Source organism: Polyodon spathula, chromosome 3 (genome assembly GCF_017654505.1).
Source record: "Polyodon spathula isolate WHYD16114869_AA chromosome 3, ASM1765450v1, whole genome shotgun sequence".
Classification (NCBI taxonomy): Eukaryota; Metazoa; Chordata; class Actinopteri; order Acipenseriformes; family Polyodontidae; genus Polyodon; species Polyodon spathula.
The window spans coordinates 66,907,629-66,913,649 of record NC_054536.1 but is presented as its reverse complement, the minus strand read 5'-3'; the positions used below and the strand labels follow the sequence as shown (position 1 = coordinate 66,913,649).

At 36.4% G+C, this 6,021-nt stretch overlaps 1 pseudogene; it reads left to right on the top strand.

Annotated features, from left to right (window-relative positions):
- Positions 1–900: 900 nt before the first annotated feature.
- Positions 901–4,373, top strand: LOC121309263 (annotated as a pseudogene).
- Positions 4,374–6,021: the final 1,648 nt, after the last annotated feature.

Here is a 6,021-nt window from a genome sequence, read left to right as displayed (position 1 = left end):
GTAATTGACCACATTTAAAAGACATATTTTCATTATCTTTGTCTCGTTAGAATTGTACTCCTTCGTATTATTACTATTTCATTCAATTTTACACGCCTATCTGTAAAGTAAGAATCCCTATTTCTAAGGTGATGTAGAAAGAGGTGTTAAGGGGTTTACGGGTGTACCAGAGTTTGATATTGTTGCTGTCGTGTTTATTACATGAGGAGGTGCAGTACCAGGGGGTGTTATGCTTTTATTGCAAAAAGTCGCCGCTCGCCAAAAATGCTTACCCTGCGTTTGTATCCTCAGGATTTAGAAACTGGAAAAAAAGCCCTAGAGAGGTTTGCAAAGCATGCTGATTGTCAATCACATAAGATAACGATGACAACTCATGCTCAGGAGGCAAGACCAGTAGACACCCAGCTCTCTAGTGCTTTGGCATCACAGCAACAGGAGGCAAGATCATGCCTGTTAAAGACTGTAAGCACAGTGCAGTCTTGGCATGGCAAGGGTTGGCTTTTAGTGGTCATGAAGAAAAGGAGTGGAATCTAATCCAGCTGCTAAAATTGAGGTCAGAGGATGATCCTAAACTCTATATGTGGTTGACACTTAATCAGGATTATACCAGCCCTAAAATTCAAAATGTGATCCCAAGTTTAATGGGCAACTCCACTGTGAGAGATATTGCAAAGTAAAACAGTTCTCTGCCACTGCTGCAATATTCAGCGATTGTGTCGGAACACAAGATACATCTGGCACTGACCAAGAGTCAATCTGCCTTCGCTATGTGGATCAGGATCTGATGCCACATGAAGATGTTTTAGGTCTCTATGAAATGTCTTCAGCAACAGGAGAAAGAATATCCTAGGTTGCCACTGATGTCTTACTGTGCCTCAAGCTACCCCTTTCTGGTCTTTGTGGGCAAACATGCAACGGTGCTTCAAATATGTCGGGCCATCTGGTCGCCGTCTGGTTCCCCACGTGATTGAAAATCAGCTGACGGTATAGAAAGAACATTAAAAATGGAGCAACGGCTGGACGAAGAGGAGTCGGCAACCGATGTGAGCAGAGACAGCGGTAATGTTTCCCAGAGTGACAGCAGCGGATCAGTAATTAGTGAAGGGTTGAGTAGCGGCAACATCTCCCACAGTCACAGCTTCAGCGCTGCAGTCCTGCAGGAGGACGGGGGTCCAGACAGACTGCTGGAACATTCTGCAAAAGCTACTCTTCGTACATCAAAGCCAATGTAGGAGAGGAGGTGGGCGATTATTGCCTTTTTTATAAAGCCACTGTGCACCTTCTTATGCTCTCGAATTATTCCAGACTACAATGCATTACCTTTTCATTTTTAGCAGGTTAATTTAGCTCTATATAAGGTACACGGGACTTGTGTCTCACAAGTAAAATGTTGCTAACTTTATTTTTATTTTTTTTGTTTTGTTGCAAGAGGTTAATGAAACCGGTTATTAAAATTGCTTCGATATTAGCACGTTGACTGAACAGATTGGGAAGGCGTGGTGGCAAATTAGGAAGGCTGGTGAATTGCCTTGCTCGTTTATTGCAAAGCTGTTTAAAACACATAGTCCTGTTTTTGTAACTAAGCATTGTAATTGTGATACCTGCTTTATTTATTTTTTTTTTTTACAGGTTGAAAGTCTAGAGAAGAGCCTGGAGGAAATGCTTACCAGAGTGGACGAGTTTGTTGGAATGCTTGACATGGTAGGTAACTTTAATTTTTAGTGAAAGTGAAACTATCTTTTGAAATTTGAACTGGAGGAGGAGGCTGATGGTGTAACGCCTGCTAAGAAATAAAAAATAATAAATCATAACCGACAGTCCTTCCAGTGAGACGTAAAACCAAGTGGCTTTGCAGCAGCAGTTAGTTCATCCCCAAGTCTGTAAATCACTCTTCTGAAAGACTAAATAATAATAATAATAATGAGTAGTTACTTTGGCAAAGGAAATTCACCTGCACATGTATTGCATACAACTGAAGTTAGTCTCCTTTTGGTACACAGGCAATATCAATTCGAGTAAGCAATGGATGTACAAACCTAATTATATGGTATTATGTTCTTTGTTTGGTTCTGTGGCAGGTGTCTCATACTGATGCATATAAAGTAGGTAAATGACAAAGTACAAACATAATAGCCTTCTACTGTACATAGTTTAATGTGTCTGCTTAGAAAGATGGAAAAAAGGATTTAACCATTGTTGTTTGTTGAGAAAATTTTGAAGACAAAATAAAGGGACTGTATTAGGGACAAGGTAGAGGCCATAACTAGGGCTTTGGTATCAATTTTCTTGTTTTTTTAATTTAATTAGAATACAGATCTATGAGGAAAAAACAAAACACAAATAATAACATAACAGATTACAAGTAGCTGGCTGTAATCTATCAGTAACCTTTCTTAAACAGCTCACCCAATGGCAGGATAATAATTCTCACCATGGTCACAAAACCAGATCAGTGTTTGGATAATGCTGTTTCTTCCTGCTGATCTTTTTTTTCTTCCCCTTTTTCTTCCAGATTCGAAATGATACCTCTCAGGTTGTGAACGACAGTCTACCTCAAATTCACAGAAAGTCTGAAGAAATGAGAAAGATATATACAAAAATTGATAAGCTGGATGCAAGTTTATTTTTTCACTTTTCATTCTGTGATATATATTAAATGCAGAGAAAATCGTAATGTGTACCTAGACTATTGAATCACTTGGTAAATCTGGCCCTTTATTCCATTGACATGTATCACATGAATTGTGACTTGAATTGCAGCCTGGGACATGAAGAAAGGTAGTGAATTACAAATTGTTGTTTCTCTAGTTCTTTATGAAGGGCAGACAATGTCACATTTTCAGCACCAGCTTGCACCAACAATGCTTGAGAATTATTGCTTTTATTTTAAACAGTTAAATGTGTTCTACAAAATATATAGGCTGCAGAATACAAGAAAATAATGTAAACCTGAGTTCTGTGACCTGTGTGTATACATTTACAGAAGCATAATTCCCTACAGACCATGTCTTATGTAATGCATTGATACATTGGGATACAGAGACTTTAATGTGGATTAAATTAAATATGTGTTTAATTCTTATTCAGGCCTTTGTTAAAATGGTTGGTCATAATGTGACTGTGATGGAGGAACAGGTGACACAAGCAGAATCTGACCTTGGAGCATTTCCCAGTGCCTTCAAAAAGATATTTTGCACCATTACTGTCCCAGCATTTCTTAATGTAAGTACTCTCCCATTTAGTAAAAATATCACTAGTTATTTCATAATTTAAGTTAGTACTCTGTCTTAATTACATTTGGTGTTGGGTTTTTTTTTTTGTTTTTTTTTCTGCTTTTAAACCCAAACACTTGTTTTTGCCCATGCTTGTTCAGGAACAACACAAACGATCTGATCACACAGTATGATGTATACAAAATAATCTGGTGGTGGTGTTTGGTCAGATTTGCAATGTAAACAAAATATTATAAAGGGAACTGTTTGGAAGACATCCCATGCGATTATTGGTGAACATTTCTAGAAATACCAACTTTAGGAGGGTCAAATAGAATATTTAATACCAACTTTAGAAGGGTCAAATCGAATATTTAATACCAACTTTAGAAGGGTCAAATCGAATATTTAATACCAACTTTAGAAGGGTCAAATCGAATATTTAATACCAGCTTTAGAAGGGTCAAATCGAATATTTAATACCAACTTTAGAAGGGTCAAATCGAATATTTAATACCAACTTTAGGAGGGTCAAATCGAATATTTAATACCAACTTTAGAAGGGTCAAATCGAATATTTAATACCAACTTTAGGAAGGGTCAAATCGAATATTTAATACCAACTTTAGAAGGGTCAAATCGAATATTTAATACCAACTTTAGAAGGGTCAAATCGAATATTTAATACCAACTTTAGAAGGGTCAAATCGAATATTTAATACCAACTTTAGAAGGGTCAAATCGAATATTTAATACCAACTTTAGAAGGGTCAAATCGAATATTTAATACCAGCTTTAGGAGGGTCAAATAGAATATTTAATACCAACTTTAGAAGGGTCAAATCGAATATTTAATACCAACTTTAGAAGGGTCAAATAGAATATTTAATACCAACTTTAATAGGGTCAAATCGAATGTTTAACACCTGTACGAGTAAAATGATTATGTTCATCCTTTTTGTAATGGGGTTTGAAATAAGCTTTTATGTATTCCAGAAATAAGTTAGTCCATAACATATGTATTTCCAGTAGGATTATTATTTTTTTTTTAAATATAATAACATCCCACCGTAGAAAACAACCTCTAGACAGCAGCCACAGCAAGAGCCTCCCCCTGTGTTCAGGACAGGGGATTACTTTTCTCCACACTCAGGACAGTAAGAATGGATCTGAGACCAGCAGAATGTGTTTCTTCCAAGAGGTGGATTGATCATCCCCTCCAGCCTAAGGCACTGAATATACTGGACTTGAGACATATCCATTTGAAAACAAGTGTTTCTTTCCAAGTTATTGACTGCTTTCGTAATCAACAGTTTTGGGGATATTATCAGAACTTATGAAAAACTGAGCTTAACAAAGTTATATGATAAGTACAGTTTTATTTTTATATGTGATCTAAAGTAGCGCTTAAGGACTTCAAACTCCTAATGCATATAATCACTTTTTCTGTTTAAATGCTGCTACTAGACAGACGTTTTAGACACTAACATGGATACTGGATGGTTTTATATATTCAAAGGTTACAGTATCTAACATTTGTCTCTTTCAGTGACAGTTCAGTCAAATTAAAAGCCGAGGGGGATAAAATCTAAATACTGGAGTAAATATATAAATTAGTCTCTACAAACCACAACAAATGTATGTGACCTTTTTGTATAAAATTGTATTTTGTATTTGTTGGCAGTACATAAAAGTAGGTCTGGAACTTTTCAGTGTTTATTTTTGATGCCCAAAGAGGAACATAGTTGTTTTAAACCATCTCTGGTTCTCAAACTTTTTGTTTAAACAAGGAACCCAAGTTGACTTGAAAGCAGTGTGTTCTCTAAAGGTGAGTGATTTGTTAAGGTATATTGGGTACTCCTCAATGTACACAAGAGCAATGGCCCTACATTGTGGGGTCTTTTGTTATGTTACTTCATTCATTATTTAAATTCCAGATGAAGCTGCCGTAACATGTGTTGTCCCTTAAAAGTGTGAACCAGGACTTTAAAATCCAAGCGGTTATGCGGAACTTGGTTCTTTGGTAGCTTTCTTCAGTATTTTTGAAATCTAGTCAGCCAGTACTCAAGTTATACGAGTCTCAGATACGTCAGCTGTATTTTACCGTCCTTGTATTAAAAATAAAATTAATTTTATATATATATATATATATATATATATATATATATATATATATATATATATATATATATATATATATATATACATATACACATACAGCTCTGGAAAAAATTAAGAGACCACTGCAAAATTATCAGTTTCTCTGGTTTTACTATTTATAGGTATGAACAAGTTCAGATTCATTTTTAAACAACACTTGCTTCCTTCTGCTCTGACAATGTTCCCCAACTCTGAGGATTGGTTTTTCCAGCAGGACAATGCTCCATGCCACACAGCCAGGTCAATCAAGGTGTGGATGGAGGACCACCAGATCAAGACCCTGTCATGGCCAGCCCAATCTCCAGACCTGAACCCCATTGAAAACCTCTGGAATGTGATCAAGAGGAAGATGGATGGTCACAAGCCATCAAACAAAGCCGAGCTGCTTGAATTTTTGTGCCAGGAGTGGCATAAAGTCACCCAACATCAATGTGAAAGACTGGTGGAGAGCATGCCAAGATGCATGAAAGCTGTGCTTGAAAATCAGGGTTATTCCACCAAATATTGATTTCTGAACTCTTCCTAAGTTAAAACATTAGTATTGTGTTGTTTAAAAATGAATCTGAACTTATTTTCTTTGCATTATTCGAGGTCTGACAACACTGCATCTTTTTTGTTATTTTGACCAGTTGTCATTTTCTGCAAATAA